This window comes from Microcebus murinus, unplaced genomic scaffold (genome assembly GCF_040939455.1).
Source record: "Microcebus murinus isolate Inina unplaced genomic scaffold, M.murinus_Inina_mat1.0 scaf013_hap2_Mmur4.0, whole genome shotgun sequence".
Classification (NCBI taxonomy): Eukaryota; Metazoa; Chordata; class Mammalia; order Primates; family Cheirogaleidae; genus Microcebus; species Microcebus murinus.
In genome coordinates, this window is record NW_027438959.1 from 578,100 (window position 1) to 593,383 (window position 15,284).

The 15,284-nt window shown below is 62.6% G+C and overlaps 3 non-coding genes and 1 pseudogene across 3 annotated transcripts; all 4 read left to right on the forward strand.

The window, feature by feature from the left end:
- The first annotated feature begins 1,677 nt into the window (after nt 1-1,677).
- On the forward strand, nt 1,678-1,796 carry LOC142867135 (5S ribosomal RNA). Its single transcript, XR_012916866.1, has one exon. It is a non-coding gene; the product is annotated as a 5S ribosomal RNA (ribosomal RNA).
- Nucleotides 1,797-5,572: 3,776 nt separating this feature from the next.
- LOC142867138 (uncharacterized) lies at nt 5,573-5,691 on the forward strand (annotated as a pseudogene).
- Nucleotides 5,692-9,369: 3,678 nt separating this feature from the next.
- LOC142867136 (5S ribosomal RNA) lies at nt 9,370-9,488 on the forward strand. Its single transcript, XR_012916867.1, has one exon. It is a non-coding gene; the product is annotated as a 5S ribosomal RNA (ribosomal RNA).
- A 3,794-nt stretch (nt 9,489-13,282) lies between these two features.
- Nucleotides 13,283-13,401, forward strand: LOC142867137 (5S ribosomal RNA). The gene has a single exon (XR_012916868.1). It is a non-coding gene; the product is annotated as a 5S ribosomal RNA (ribosomal RNA).
- The last annotated feature ends 1,883 nt before the right edge of the window (nt 13,402-15,284 follow it).

Genomic DNA, 15,284 nt, shown 5'->3' on the forward strand with positions numbered 1-15,284 from the left:
AGGTGTCTCTGAGCCCTGTGCCCTGTGGGGGCGGGGCGGGGGGGAGGAGGAGGAGGAGGAGGAGGAGGTGGGAAGGGCCGGGGCCTGCAGTCCTGTTCCCGGGGTGGCACGGCAAGTGGCTTCTTCCACAGGCTGCTTGGCCTGGGCTCCCTGCACCTGGGCCTTTGGAGGACCGGCCCTGTGCTTGCCAACACTTCCTGCAGGGACCCAGAGCTGGGAGGTGGCATCTCTCAGCCCTGCGTCGGGCAGAGCCCCAGCGGGCCATGCCCACAACCTCTCTCAGCACCGGTCCCCCAGAAGGCTCCTTTGGGACCAGGATTCTCTTGCGGTGACTCTTTAAGGTCTGGCCCCTGGATGGAGGGGCACCAGGAGTAGAGGAGCAGGAAGGGGAAGGGGGTGGCCGTGCGAGGGGACACTTTGAGGCCAAGTCCCAGCTTCAGCCTGATCCTCCTGGGAACCCCGCTCTGAGACAAGGAGCCGGGCTTCGCATTCCCACAGCAGCCAGTCGTGGGCTGAGGACACCTGGGGCGTTGGGAACTCCCTGGCTTCTCCTTGGTTTAACGTCTAGAGCTGCTTGGGAATCGCGCCGCCACACACACCCGAGCGCAGGTGTCTTCCGCACAGACTGCGGGCCTCGCTCTTCTGAATGCCGCTAGCACGCCACCCACCCACGGGTGAACCTGGTCAGGGTGCTTTCTCTCAGGGGCAGACTCTTTTCCGGGCGGGCTACCGGTGTCTCTGTTTGCTCGTTTCTTTCTTCCATTTCGGGAAAGTCTTCCTTGCTGGGTGTGGAAATCTCCTATGCCTTCCCTCGCCTATTCTGTCAGCTTTAAAATTCTCTTTCAGTTGCCACCCTCACAGATGGATTAGGAAACTCTTTCCGGTGCACTCATTAGTGAAATGACCTCCAGGAAGCTGGAATCCAATATCTAATGGCCGATTTTTAGCGAGTCCACACGCCAGGGTGGTCGGGGTCCAATGCAGCCCCGGCCAGGCCCAGGCCCCTTGGACTGGGCCACAGGAGGACACGGAGGAGGGTCCCGGCCCCCACGAAGCGGTGCCGGCAGTTCTCCACGGGCTTGGGCGTTTTCCAGAGGTAGGAGATGGAGGGGACTGATTTCTTCAGCGCCCCCCAAACCACGCCACCCCACCCCACCCATGGGACACATCCCCAGAGAGAGACGCCCCATACACTGGCTGTGCCCCAGCCCTGGCCCGGGGGAATAGGCGGCAGCCCACCCACAGGGCGAGGGGGGGGCGCAGCTGAAAGGGGTTGTGGGGGAGGGCGGCCCCTTGCTGGGGTCAAAGGGCGAGCGTCCCGTGCGTGCGCAGTCAGCGGCAGGCAGCGACGCGCTGGGGGTGGGCAGCGGGTAGGTGAAGGAGGCCGGGCGAGGAGACGAGGGGGGCTGGGAGGGCTCCACCTTGGCGAGTCCAGCCGTGGAGGCGCATCTTGTGTGAGTGTGAGTGAGTGTGAGTGTGTGTGTGTGTGTATAGAGAGACAGCCCCCCACCCCGCCCCGCCCCGCCCCGCCCATCACCCCCGTCCCTGGGAGCCCGCGGGACCCGGCCGGCGAACTCAACCGGCCCGGCCCGGCGCGGGGCCTGGGGCGGGAGGCGGCGGCGGGGAAGCCCAGAGAGGCTCGGCTTCTCGAGCGGGGCAGGGGCGCCCTCCGCCGCCGTCTAGGGCCACACCACCCTGAACGCCCCCGATCTCGTCTGGTCTCGGAAGCTAAGCAGGGTCGGGCCTGGTTAGTACTTGGATGGGAGACCGCCTGGGAATACCGGGTGCCACAGGCTGCTGCTTTTTTTTTTTTTTTTTTTTTTTTTTGCCTCTTGTTCTGTCCCCTTTCTGGGAGCGCGGCGGCGGCCCGGGGTGGGGGTCACCCCCACCCTCAGCGCCCGCGCGGTGCCTGGCGCCCCAGCCCGCACCGTGGGGCCTCCTCTTGTCCCAAGCCGCGACACCGCCGCCACGCGGCAGCATGCGTGGCATCTGGACTGTCAGGTCTCAGACCAAAGGTCTGCTCTGTGGGAACCGACACGCTGGAGGAAACCTTGAGAGTCTGAGAGGGGAGGGAGTTCCAGAAGAAGGCCAGGATGTCATTTTGAGGGAGTATGTGACCAGAACTCGTCCCGTTGCTTTTGGGGTTCTATGGGCTACACGCAGGAATCTTTGGTGGTGGCACCTGATGTTGGGGGATCCGGAGTCACACCCAGACCTGCTCCACAGGCCTCCTTTTACTTTTCTCTTCGGATTCATTATTTTTAAAAAGTGTCTCTTACCTCTAGGATTGCATTTTCTTTTCTCTCTCTTTTCAAGCAGATGATGGGAGTACAAGTATTCAGGTGACATGTGTTGCCCGTGCCGCCCTCCCCCCTGTGTTCTTTTTTTTTTATTTTTTGAGACAGAGTCTCGTTTTGCTGCCCAGGCTAGAGTGAGTGCCATGGCGTCAGCCTAGCTCACAGCAACCTGAATCTCCGGGCTCAAGCAATCCTGCTGCCTCAGCCTCCCGAGTAGTTGGGACTACAGGCATGCACCACCACGCCCGGCTGTGTTTCTCTATATGTATTAGTTGGCCAATTAATTTCTTTCTATTTTTAGTAGAGACGGGGTCTCGCTCTTGCTCAGGCTGGTTTCGAACTCCTGACCTGGAGCAATCCGCCCGCCTCGGCCTCCCAGAGAGCTAGGATTACAGGCGTGAGCCACCGCGCCCGGCCCCCCCTGTGTTCTTATTCATATACCTCTCATGTTGTTCCAGCGTATTGTGGGGGTACCAATGTTAAGGTCGGGTGCCTTGCCCTCTCCAAGCCTCCCCCCTCGGGTCAGAGCTTCAAGTGCGCCCATCCCCCAGTCGGTGCGCACCCACCCCATGCCTAATGGATGTGTATGCCCCTCCCCTCCCCCCACCCGCCCGACACCCACCCGATGAAGGTGATTCCTCTCTGTCCACTTAGGTGTCCATCCGTTCGTACCAATTTGCTGGTGAGCGCGCTCACGTGGTGCTCGTGTGTCCATTCTTGGGATACTTGGCTTACTGGAACGGGTTCCAGCTCTGGCCAGGAGAACACGAGAGGCGCCCTCTCACCGCTGCTCCTCACAGCCGAATGGCACTCCGTGGTGTCCACGCGCCACATTTTATTGATGCACTCCTGGATGGATGGGCACTCGGGTCGCTTCCACGTCTTTGGGATTGTGAATTGTGCCCTAACTGTAACCCTAACCCTTACCCAGCCCGTCTCCTCTGCCCCTGCCTGACGCACTCCTCCCCGGCCAGGCCCGTCACTGTCCTGGGCCCCCGACTGACCGGCTCCTCCCCGCCCGGCCTGTCACCGTCCTCTGCCCCTGCCTGACACGCTCCTTCCCGCCCGGCCTCTCACCGTCCTCGGCCCCTGCCTGACCGGCTCCTCCGTCGCCTGGGCCTTCCAAGGGCTTGGTGTGGATGCTGCTACCAGGAAGCCCTCCAGAAACCCGGCAGCAGGGTGGCCGCAGCAGTCTCCAGCAGCCGTCCCTAAGTCGCGTGAGTGCGGGGGATGTGCCCCCGCTGTGCCGCGGGGGCCCAGCCTGGTGTCTTCCCTGAGGCCCTGCGGCTGCCGGCTGGGCTGCCGCTCCCCGCAAGGGGAGAGCCGCGGAGGTGGGGACCGCCTCCTGATGGGGACGTACACGCAGCTCTCCACGTCGGATTCCGGGGCTCTCTGTCCTGCCCGAAGGCCCAGCTGGCCTGCGGGTCCTTAGAGTGGCAAAAACCTCCGAAAACTGAGACTGAGGGTCCGGTGGGTGTCTGCACTTTTGTGCTGGGCACCCCAGGGAGGCCCGGGGGCTGGCTGGACAACGTGGTCTGCTGGGCGGGGGGGGGGGGTGTTGGAGGAGCAACTGATGCCCTTTGCACTTTGGGTAGCAAGAGTCTGAGGTGTCTCTGAGCCCTGTGCCCTGTGGGGGCGGGGCGGGGGGGAGGAGGAGGAGGAAGAGGAGGAGGAGGAGGTGGGAAGGGCCGGGGCCTGCAGTCCTGTTCCCGGGGGTGGCACGGCAAGTGGCTTCTTCCACAGGCTGCTTGGCCTGGGCTCCCTGCACCTGGGCCTTTGGAGGACCGGCCCTGTGCTTGCCAACACTTCCTGCAGGGACCCAGAGCTGGGAGGTGGCATCTCTCAGCCCTGGGTCGGGCAGAGCCCCAGCGGGCCATGCCCACAACCTCTCTCAGCACCGGTCCCCCAGAAGGCTCCTTTGGGACCAGGATTCTCTTGCGGTGACTCTTTAAGGTCTGGCCCCTGGATGGAGGGGCACCAGGAGTAGAGGAGCAGGAAGGGGAAGGGGGTGGCCGTGCGAGGGGACACTTTGAGGCCAAGTCCCAGCTTCAGCCTGATCCTCCTGGGAACCCCGCTCTGAGACAAGGAGCCGGGCTTCGCATTCCCACAGCAGCCAGTCGTGGGCTGAGGACACCTGGGGCGTTGGGAACTCCCTGGCTTCTCCTTGGTTTAACGTCTAGAGCTGCTTGTGAATCGCGCCGCCACACACACCCGAGCGCAGGTGTCTTCCGCACAGACTGCGGGCCTCGCTCTTCTGAATGCCGCTAGCTCGCCACCCACCCACGGGTGAACCTGGTCAGGGTGCTTTCTCTCAGGGGCAGACTCTTTTCCGGGCGGGCTACCGGTGTCTCTGTTTGCTCGTTTCTTTCTTCCATTTCGGGAAAGTCTTCCTTGCTGGGTGTGGAAATCTCCTATGCCTTCCCTCGCCTATTCTGTCAGCTTTAAAATTCTCTTTCAGTTGCCACCCTCACAGATGGATTAGGAAACTCTTTCCGGTGCACTCATTAGTGAAATGACCTCCAGGAAGCTGGAATCCAATATCTAATGGCCGATTTTTAGCGAGTCCACACGCCAGGGTGGTCGGGGTCCAATGCAGCCCCGGCCAGGCCCAGGCCCCTTGGACTGGGCCACAGGAGGACACGGAGGAGGGTCCCGGCCCCCACGAAGCGGTGCCGGCAGTTCTCCACGGGCTTGGGCGTTTTCCAGAGGTAGGAGATGGAGGGGACTGATTTCTTCAGCGCCCCCCAAACCACGCCACCCCACCCCACCCATGGGACACATCCCCAGAGAGAGACGCCCCATACACTGGCTGTGCCCCAGCCCTGGCCCGGGGGAATAGGCGGCAGCCCACCCACAGGGCGAGGGGGGGGCGCAGCTGAAAGGGGTTGTGGTGGAGGGCGGCCCCTGGCTGGTGTCAAAGGGCGAGCGTCCCGCGCTTGCGCAGTCAGCGGCAGCGACGCGCTGGGGGTTGGCAGCGGGTAGGTGAAGGAGCCCGGGCGAGGAGACGAGGGGGGCTGGGAGGGCTCCACCTTGGCGAATCCAGCCGTGGAGGCGCATCTTGTGTGAGTGTGAGTGAGTGTGAGTGTGTGTGTGTGTGTATAGAGAGACAGCCCCCCACCCCGCCCCGCCCATCACCCCCGTCCCTGGGAGCCCGCGGGACCCGGCCGGCGAACTCAACCGGCCCGGCCCGGCGCGGGGCCTGGGGCGGGAGGCGGCGGCGGGGAAGCCCAGAGAGGCTCGGCTTCTCGAGCGGGGCAGGGCCGTCCTCCGCCGCCATCTAGGGCCACACCACCCTGAACGCCCCCGATCTCGTCTGGTCTCGGAAGCTAAGCAGGGTCGGGCCTGGTTAGTACTTGGATGGGAGACCGCCTGGGAATACCGGGTGCCACAGGCTGCTGCTTTTTTTTTTTTTTTTTTTTTTTTTTGCCTCTTGTTCTGTCCCCTTTCTGGGAGCGCGGCGGCGGCCCGGGGTGGGGGTCACCCCCACCCTCAGCGCCCGCGCGGTGCCTGGCGCCCCAGCCCGCACCGTGGGGCCTCCTCTTGTCCCAAGCCGCGACACCGCCGCCACGCGGCAGCATGCGTGGCATCTGGACTGTCAGGTCTCAGACCAAAGGTCTGCTCTGTGGGAACCGACACGCTGGAGGAAACCTTGAGAGTCTGAGAGGGGAGGGAGTTCCAGAAGAAGGCCAGGATGTCATTTTGAGGGAGTATGTGACCAGAACTCGTCCCGTTGCTTTTGGGGTTCTATGGGCTACACGCAGGAATCTTTGGTGGTGGCACCTGATGTTGGGGGATCCGGAGTCACACCCAGACCTGCTCCACAGGCCTCCTTTTACTTTTCTCTTCGGATTCATTATTTTTAAAAAGTGTCTCTTACCTCTAGGATTGCATTTTCTTTTCTCTCTCTTTTAAAGCAGATGATGGGAGTACAAGTATTCAGGTGACATGTGTTGCCCGTGCCGCCCTCCCCCCTGTGTTCTTTTTTTTTTTTTTTTGAGACAGAGTCTCGTTTTGCTGCCCAGGCTAGAGTGAGTGCCATGGCGTCAGCCTAGCTCACAGCAACCTCAATCTCCGGGCTCAAGCAATCCTGCTGCCTCAGCCTCCCGAGTAGTTGGGACTACAGGCATGCACCACCACGCCCGGCTGCGTTTTTCTATATATATTAGTTGGCCAATTAATTTCTTTCTATTTTTAGTAGAGACGGGGTCTCGCTCTTGCTCAGGCTGGTTTCGAACTCCTGACCTGGAGCAATCCGCCCGCCTCGGCCTCCCAGAGAGCTAGGATTACAGGCGTGAGCCACCGCGCCCGGCCCCCCCTGTGTTCTTATTCATATACCTCTCATGTTGTTCCAGCGTATTGTGGGGGTACCAATGTTAAGGTCGGGTGCCTTGCCCTCTCCAAGTCTCCCCCCTCGGGTCAGAGCTTCAAGTGCGCCCATCCCCCAGTCGGTGCGCACCCACCCCATGCCTAATGGATGTGTATGCCCCTCCCCTCCCCCCACCCAACCGACACCCACCCGATGAAGGTGATTCCTCTCTGTCCACTTAGGTGTCCATCCGTTCGTACCAGTTTGCCGGTGAGCGCGCTCACGTGGTGCTCCTGTGTCCATTCTTGGGATACTTGGCCTACTGGAACGGGTTCCAGCTGTGGCCAGGAGAACACGAGAGGCGCCCTATCACCGCTGCTCCTCACAGCCGAATGGCACTCCGTGGTGTCCACGCGCCACATTTTATTGATGCACTCCTGGATGGATGGGCACTCGGGTCGCTTCCACGTCTTTGGGATTGTGAATTGTGCCCTAACTGTAACCCTAACCCTTACCCAGCCCGTCTCCTCTGCCCCTGCCTGACACGCTCCTTCCCGCCCGGCCTCTCAACGTCCTCGGCCCCTGCCTGACCGGCTCCTCCGTCGCCTGGGCCTTCCAAGGGCTTGGTGTGGATGCTGCTTCCAGGAAGCCCTCCAGAAACCCGGCAGCAGGGTGGCCGCAGCAGTCTCCAGCAGCCGTCCCTAAGTCGCGTGAGTGCGGGGGACGTGCCCCCCGCTGTGGCGCGGGGGCCCAGCCTGGTGTCTTCCCTGAGGCCCTGCGGCTGCCGGCTGGGCTGCCGCTCCCCGCAAGGGGAGAGCCGCGGAGGTGGGGACCGCCTCATGATGGGGACGTACACGCAGCTCTCCACGTCGGATTCCGGGGCTCTCTGTCCTGCCCGAAGGCCCAGCTGGCCTGCGGGTCCTTAGAGTGGCAAAAACCTCCGAAAACTGAGACTGAGGGTCCGGTGGGTGTCTGCACTTTTGTGCTGGGCACCCCAGGGAGGCCCGGGGGCTGGCTGGACAACGTGGTCTGCTGGGCGGGGGGGGGGGTGTTGGAGGAGCAACTGATGCCCTTTGCACTTTGGGTAGCAAGAGTCTGAGGTGTCTCTGAGCCCTGTGCCCTGTGGGGGCGGGGCGGGGGGGAGGAGGAGGAGGAGGAGGAGGAGGTGGGAAGGGCGGGGCCTGCAGTCCTGTTCCCGGGGTGGCACGGCAAGTGGCTTCTTCCACAGGCTGCTTGGCCTGGGCTCCCTGCACCTGGGCCTTTGGAGGACCGGCCCTGTGCTTGCCAACACTTCCTGCAGGGACCCAGAGCTGGGAGGTGGCATCTCTCAGCCCTGGGTCGGGCAGAGCCCCAGCGGGCCATGCCCACAACCTCTCTCAGCACCGGTCCCCCAGAAGGCTCCTTTGGGACCAGGATTCTCTTGCGGTGACTCTTTAAGGTCTGGCCCCTGGATGGAGGGGCACCAGGAGTAGAGGAGCAGGAAGGGGAAGGGGGTGGCCATGCGAGGGGACACTTTGAGGCCAAGTCCCAGCTTCAGCCTGATCCTCCTGGGAACCCCGCTCTGAGACAAGGAGCCGGGCTTCGCATTCCCACAGCAGCCAGTCGTGGGCTGAGGACACCTGGGGCGTTGGGAACTCCCTGGCTTCTCCTTGGTTTAACATCTAGAGCTGCTTGTGAATCGCGCCGCCACACACACCCGAGCGCAGGTGTCTTCCGCACAGACTGCGGGCCTCGCTCTTCTGAATGCCGCTAGCTCGCCACCCACCCACGGGTGAACCTGGTCAGGGTGCTTTCTCTCAGGGGCAGACTCTTTTCCGGGCGGGCTACCGGTGTCTCTGTTTGCTCGTTTCTTTCTTCCATTTCGGGAAAGTCTTCCTTGCTGGCTGTGGAAATCTCCTATGCCTTCCCTCGCCTATTCTGTCAGCTTTAAAATTCTCTTTCAGTTGCCACCCTCACAGATGGATTAGGAAACTCTTTCCGGTGCACTCATTAGTGAAATGACCTCCAGGAAGCTGGAATCCAATATCTAATGGCCGATTTTTAGCGAGTCCACACGCCAGGGTGGTCGGGGTCCAATGCAGCCCCGGCCAGGCCCAGGCCCCTTGGACTGGGCCACAGGAGGACACTGAGGAGGGTCCCGGCCCCCACGAAGCGGTGCCGGCAGTTCTCCACGGGCTTGGGCGTTTTCCAGAGGTAGGAGATGGAGGGGACTGATTTCTTCAGCGCCCCCCAAACCACGCCACCCCACCCCACCCATGGGACACATCCCCAGAGAGAGACGCCCCATACACTGGCTGTGCCCCAGCCCTGGCCCGGGGGAATAGGCGGCAGCCCACACACAGGGCAAGGGGGGGGGCGCAGCTGAAAGGGGTTGTGGGGGAGGGCGGCCCCTGGCTGGGGTCAAAGGGCGAGCGTCCCGTGCGTGCGCAGTCAGCGGCAGCGACGCGCTGGGGGTGGGCAGCGGGTAGGTGAAGGAGGCCGGGCGAGGAGACGAGGGGGGCTGGGAGGGCTCCACCTTGGCGAGTCCAGCCGTGGAGGCGCATCTTGTGTGAGTGTGAGTGTGAGTGTGTGTGTGTGTGTGTAGAGAGAGACAGCCCCCCACCCCGCCCCGCCCCGCCCCGCCCCGCCCATCACCCCGGACCCTGGGAGCCCGCGGGACCAGGCCGGCCCGGCCCGGCCCGGCGCGGGGCCTGGGGCGGGAGGCGGCGGCGGGGAAGCCCAGAGAGGCTCGGCTTCTCGAGCGGGGCAGGGGCGCCCTCCGCCGCCGTCTAGGGCCACACCACCCTGAACGCCCCCGATCTCGTCTGGTCTCGGAAGCTAAGCAGGGTCGGGCCTGGTTAGTACTTGGATGGGAGACCGCCTGGGAATACCGGGTGCCACAGGCTGCTGCTTTTTTTTTTTTTTTTTTTTTTTTTTTGCCTCTTGTTCTGTCCCCTTTCTGGGAGCTCGGCGGCGGCCCGGGGTGGGGGTCACCCCCACCCTCAGCGCGCGCGCGGTGCCTGGCGCCCCAGCCCGCACCGTGGGGCCTCCTCTTGTCCCAAGCCGCGACACCGCCGCCACGCGGCAGCATGCGTGGCATCTGGACTGTCAGGTCTCAGACCAAAGGTCTGCTCTGTGGGAACCGACACGCTGGAGGAAACCTTGAGAGTCTGAGAGGGGAGGGAGTTCCAGAAGAAGGCCAGGATGTCATTTTGAGGGAGTATGTGACCAGAACTCGTCCCGTTGCTTTTGGGGTTCTATGGGCTACACGCAGGAATCTTTGGTGGTGGCACCTGATGTTGGGGGATCCGGAGTCACACCCAGACCTGCTCCACAGGCCTCCTTTTACTTTTCTCTTCGGATTCATTATTTTTAAAAAGTGTCTCTTACCTCTAGGATTGCATTTTCTTTTCTCTCTCTTTTCAAGCAGATGATGGGAGTACAAGTATTCAGGTGACATGTGTTGCCCGTGCCGCCCTCCCCCCTGTGTTCTTTTTTTTTTTTTTTTTTTTTGAGACAGAGTCTCGTTTTGCTGCCCAGGCTAGAGTGAGTGCCATGGCGTCAGCCTAGCTCACAGCAACCTCAATCTCCGGGCTCAAGCAATCCTGCTGCCTCAGCCTCCCGAGTAGTTGGGACTACAGGCATGCACCACCACGCCCGGCTGTGTTTTTCTATATATATTAGTTGGCCAATTAATTTCTCTCTATTTTTAGTAGAGACGGGGTCTCGCTCTTGCTCAGGCTGGTTTCGAACTCCTGACCTGGAGCAATCCGCCCGCCTCGGCCTCCCAGAGAGCTAGGATTACAGGCGTGAGCCACCGCGCCCGGCCCCCCCTGTGTTCTTATTCATATACCTCTCATGTTGTTCCAGCGTATTGTGGGGGTACCAATGTTAAGGTCGGGTGCCTTGCCCTCTCCAAGCCTCCCCCCTCGGGTCAGAGCTTCAAGTGCGCCCATCCCCCAGTCGGTGCGCACCCACCCCATGCCTAATGGATGTGTATGCCCCTCCCCTCCCCCCACCCGCCCGACACCCACCCGATGAAGGTGATTCCTCTCTGTCCACTTAGGCGTCCATCCGTTCGTACCAATTTGCTGGTGAGCGCGCTCACGTGGTGCTCGTGTGTCCATTCTTGGGATACTTGGCCTACTGGAACGGGTTCCAGCTCTGGCCAGGAGAACACGAGAGGCGCCCTCTCACCGCTGCTCCTCACAGCCGAATGGCACTCCGTGGTGTCCACGTGCCACATTTTATTGATGCACTCCTGGATGGATGGGCACTCGGGTCGCTTCCACGTCTTTGGGATTGTGAATTGTGCCCTAACTGTAACCCTAACCCTTACCCAGCCCGTCTCCTCTGCCCCTGCCTGACGCACTCCTCCCCGGCCAGGCCCGTCACTGTCCTGGGCCCCCGCCTGACCGGCTCCTCCCCGCCCGGCCTGTCACCGTCCTCTGCCCCTGTCTGACACGCTCCTTCCCGCCCGGCCTCTCACCGTCCTCGGCCCCTGCCTGACCGGCTCCTCCGTCGCCTGGGCCTTCCAAGGGCTTGGTGTGGATGCTGCTTCCAGGAAGCCCTCCAGAAACCCGGCAGCAGGGTGGCCGCAGCAGTCTCCAGCAGCCGTCCCTAAGTCGCGTGAGTGCGGGGGACGTGCCCCCGCTGTGCCGCGGGGGCCCAGCCTGGTGTCTTCCCTGAGGCCCTGCGGCTGCCGGCTGGGCTGCCGCTCCCCGCAAGGGGAGAGCCGCGGAGGTGGGGACCGCCTCCTGATGGGGACGTACACGCAGCTCTCCACGTCGGATTCCGGGGCTCTCTGTCCTGCCCGAAGGCCCAGCTGGCCTGCGGGTCCTTAGAGTGGCAAAAACCTCCGAAAACTGAGACTGAGGGTCCGGTGGGTGTCTGCACTTTTGTGCTGGGCACCCCAGGGAGGCCCGGGGGCTGGCTGGACAACGTGGTCTGCTGGGCGGGGGGGGGGGGTGTTGGAGGAGCAACTGATGCCCTTTGCACTTTGGGTAGCAAGAGTCTGAGGTGTCTCTGAGCCCTGTGCCCTGTGGGGGCGGGGCGGGGGGGAGGAGGAGGAGGAGGAGGAGGAGGTGGGAAGGGCGGGGCCTGCAGTCCTGTTCCCGGGGTGGCACGGCAAGTGGCTTCTTCCACAGGCTGCTTGGCCTGGGCTCCCTGCACCTGGGCCTTTGGAGGACCGGCCCTGTGCTTGCCAACACTTCCTGCAGGGACCCAGAGCTGGGAGGTGGCATCTCTCAGCCCTGGGTCGGGCAGAGCCCCAGCGGGCCATGCCCACAACCTCTCTCAGCACCGGTCCCCCAGAAGGCTCCTTTGGGACCAGGATTCTCTTGCGGTGACTCTTTAAGGTCTGGCCCCTGGATGGAGGGGCACCAGGAGTAGAGGAGCAGGAAGGGTTAGGGGGTGGCCATGCGAGGGGACACTTTGAGGCCAAGTCCCAGCTTCAGCCTGATCCTCCTGGGAACCCCGCTCTGAGACAAGGAGCCGGGCTTCGCATTCCCACAGCAGCCAGTCGTGGGCTGAGGACACCTGGGGCGTTGGGAACTCCCTGGCTTCTCCTTGGTTTAACGTCTAGAGCTGCTTGTGAATCGCGCCGCCACACACACCCGAGCGCAGGTGTCTTCCGCACAGACTGCGGGCCTCGCTCTTCTGAATGCCGCTAGCTCGCCACCCACCCACGGGTGAACCTGGTCAGGGTGCTTTCTCTCAGGGGCAGACTCTTTTCCGGGCGGGCTACCGGTGTCTCTGTTTGCTCGTTTCTTTCTTCCATTTCGGGAAAGTCTTCCTTGCTGGCTGTGGAAATCTCCTATGCCTTCCCTCGCCTATTCTGTCAGCTTTAAAATTCTCTTTCAGTTGCCACCCTCACAGATGGATTAGGAAACTCTTTCCGGTGCACTCATTAGTGAAATGACCTCCAGGAAGCTGGAATCCAATATCTAATGGCCGATTTTTAGCGAGTCCACACGCCAGGGTGGTCGGGGTCCAATGCAGCCCCGGCCAGGCCCAGGCCCCTTGGACTGGGCCACAGGAGGACACGGAGGAGGGTCCCGGCCCCCACGAAGCGGTGCCGGCAGTTCTCCACGGGCTTGGGCGTTTTCCAGAGGTAGGAGATGGAGGGGACTGATTTCTTCAGCGCCCCCCAAACCACGCCACCCCACCCCACCCATGGGGACACATCCCCAGAGAGAGACGCCCCATACACTGGCTGTGCCCCAGCCCTGGCCCGGGGGAATAGGCGGCAGCCCACCCACAGGGCGAGGGGGGGGGCGCAGCTGAAAGGGGTTGTGGGGGAGGGCGGCCCCTGGCTGGGGTCAAAGGCGAGCGTCCTGCGCGTGCGCAGTCAGCGGCAGGCAGCGACGCGCTGGGGGTGGGCAGCGGGTAGGTGAAGGAGGCCGGGCGAGGAGACGAGGGGGGCTGGGAGGGCTCCACCTTGGCGAGTCCAGCCGTGGAGGCGCATCTTGTGTGAGTGTGAGTGAGTGTGAGTGTGTGTGTGTGTGTGTATAGAGAGACAGCCCCCCACCCCGCCCCGCCCCGCCCCGCCCGCCCATCACCCCCGTCCCTGGGAGCCCGCGGGACCCGGCCGGCGAACTCAACCGGCCCGGCCCGGCGCGGGGCCTGGGGCGGGAGGCGGCGGCGGGGAAGCCCAGAGAGGCTCGGCTTCTCGAGCGGGGCAGGGGCGCCCTCCGCCGCCGTCTAGGGCCACACCACCCTGAACGCCCCCGATCTCGTCTGGTCTCGGAAGCTAAGCAGGGTCGGGCCTGGTTAGTACTTGGATGGGAGACCGCCTGGGAATACCGGGTGCCACAGGCTGCTGCTTTTTTTTTTTTTTTTTTTTTTTTTTTGCCTCTTGTTCTGTCCCCTTTCTGGGAGCGCGGCGGCGGCCCGGGGTGGGGGTCACCCCCACCCTCAGCGCCCGCGCGGTGCCTGGCGCCCCAGCCCGCACCGTGGGGCCTCCTCTTGTCCCAAGCCGCGACACCGCCGCCACGCGGCAGCATGCGTGGCATCTGGACTGTCAGGTCTCAGACCAAAGGTCTGCTCTGTGGGAACCGACACGCTGGAGGAAACCTTGAGAGTCTGAGAGGGGAGGGAGTTCCAGAAGAAGGCCAGGATGTCATTTTGAGGGAGTATGTGACCAGAACTCGTCCCGTTGCTTTTGGGGTTCTATGGGCTACACGCAGGAATCTTTGGTGGTGGCACCTGATGTTGGGGGATCCGGAGTCACACCCAGACCTGCTCCACAGGCCTCCTTTTACTTTTCTCTTCGGATTCATTATTTTTAAAAAGTGTCTCTTACCTCTAGGATTGCATTTTCTTTTCTCTCTCTTTTCAAGCAGATGATGGGAGTACAAGTATTCAGGTGACATGTGTTGCCCGTGCCGCCCTCCCCCCTGTGTTCTTTTTTTTTTATTTTTTGAGACAGAGTCTCGTTTTGCTGCCCAGGCTAGAGTGAGTGCCATGGCGTCAGCCTAGCTCACAGCAACCTGAATCTCCGGGCTCAAGCAATCCTGCTGCCTCAGCCTCCCGAGTAGTTGGGACTACAGGCATGCACCACCACGCCGGCTGTGTTTCTCTATATGTATTAGTTGGCCAATTAATTTCTTTCTATTTTTAGTAGAGACGGGGTCTCGCTCTTGCTCAGGCTGGTTTCGAACTCCTGACCTGGAGCAATCCGCCCGCCTCGGCCTCCCAGAGAGCTAGGATTACAGGCGTGAGCCACCGCGCCCGGCCCCCCCTGTGTTCTTATTCATATACCTCTCATGTTGTTCCAGCGTATTGTGGGGGTACCAATGTTAAGGTCGGGTGCCTTGCCCTCTCCAAGCCTCCCCCCTCGGGTCAGAGCTTCAAGTGCGCCCATCCCCCAGTCGGTGCGCACCCACCCCATGCCTAATGGATGTGTATGCCCCTCCCCTCCCCCCACCCGCCCGACACCCACCCGATGAAGGTGATTCCTCTCTGTCCACTTAGGTGTCCATCCGTTCGTACCAATTTGCTGGTGAGCGCGCTCACGTGGTGCTCGTGTGTCCATTCTTGGGATACTTGGCTTACTGGAACGGGTTCCAGCTCTGGCCAGGAGAACACGAGAGGCGCCCTCTCACCGCTGCTCCTCACAGCCGAATGGCACTCCGTGGTGTCCACGCGCCACATTTTATTGATGCACTCCTGGATGGATGGGCACTCGGGTCGCTTCCACGTCTTTGGGATTGTGAATTGTGCCCTAACTGTAACCCTAACCCTTACCCAGCCCGTCTCCTCTGCCCCTGCCTGACGCACTCCTCCCGGCCAGGCCCGTCACTGTCCTGGGCCCCCGCCTGACCGGCTCCTCCCCGCCCGGCCTGTCACCGTCCTCTGCCCCTGCCTGACACGCTCCTTCCCGCCCGGCCTCTCACCGTCCTCGGCCCCTGCCTGACCGGCTCCTCCGTCGCCTGGGCCTTCCAAGGGCTTGGTGTGGATGCTGCTACCAGGAAGCCCTCCAGAAACCCGGCAGCAGGGTGGCCGCAGCAGTCTCCAGCAGCCGTCCCTAAGTCGCGTGAGTGCGTGGGGACGTGCCCCCGCTGTGCCGCGGGGGCCCAGCCTGGTGTCTTCCCTGAGGCCCTGCGGCTGCCGGCTGGGCGTGCCGCTCCCCGCAAGGGGAGAGCCGCGGAGGTGGGGACCGCCTCCTGATGGGGACGTACACGCAGCTCTCCACGTCGGAT